Raw genomic sequence first — 1,025 nt, 5'->3', positions numbered from 1 at the left:
TTAGGTAGGTCAATCTCTGAGAAAGTTTTATCATTTGTGAAAAAAAGCTGTCATACTTCCTATTTTGTATAATCATTGTGATGATTAATTGAGCAAATGTTTGGGTTTAGTTTAGTTGTGTTTTATGTCGTAGTCTCACTCTGTCACCCAGGCTGGAGTGGCACAATCAGGGCATACCACAGCCTCAACCTCCTAGGCTCAGGTGAACCTTCTGCCTCATCTTCCAACCGGGGACTCCAGGTGTGTGCCACTATGCCTAATTTTTTAAAAAAAAATTTTCGGTAGAGATAGGTCTTGCTATGATGGCTACGCTGATCTCAAATTCATGGGCTCAAGTAGTCCTTCTGCCTTGCCCTCCTAAAGTGATGTAATTACAGGTATGAGCCATGGCACCTGGCTCAAATCTTTAACTTTTTCCAAAAGATATAGGGATTTGTGTGTGTGTATGTGTATGTGTGTTTAATAAGTTTAAGGAAATAGCCATCTTATTTTTAGGCTATTCATAATGAGCAGTACTGCATTGTAATAAATTTTTTTTAGTATCTGTTTATTAATAGATGACCTTGTAGTTTTTCTCCTCTGACCTGTTAATTTTTTTACTGGATACTGTTGCCTGCCAACTTGATATCCATGCTCCTCTTGTTGGTTGGGAAAATTCCTATTTTATGTAGTTAGCTGTTCATCTGTGATTTGACCTTAACCTCACTTCAGTAGGAAATTCAGATTAGTCTTACCAGTCAGGGTAGTTTCACTGTCACTCTTACGTTTCTTGCCATTTTCCTTCCAGTCACGAGCATCTGGCAGAACTCAGATCTATTAGGTATGAGAGAAAGTCTTTTATAAGTTTCTGGGAAATGTTTGGGTCCTGGGTTTTTTATTTTGTTTTTTTGAGTAGAAATCTCAGTCTGTCACATAGGAGTGAGTACAGTGGCATGCTCATGACCACTGCAGCCTCTACCTGCAGGGCTCAGGCAATCCTTTCGGTTCAGTCTTTCAAGTAGCTGAAACCACAGGTGCGCACCACC

The sequence above is a fragment of the Carlito syrichta genome, unplaced genomic scaffold, assembly GCF_000164805.1.
Source record: "Carlito syrichta isolate Samal-C Ts95f unplaced genomic scaffold, Tarsius_syrichta-2.0.1 Scaffold229095, whole genome shotgun sequence".
In the NCBI taxonomy this organism is placed as follows: domain Eukaryota; kingdom Metazoa; phylum Chordata; class Mammalia; order Primates; family Tarsiidae; genus Carlito; species Carlito syrichta.
Note: the sequence above shows the minus strand (reverse complement) of the source record.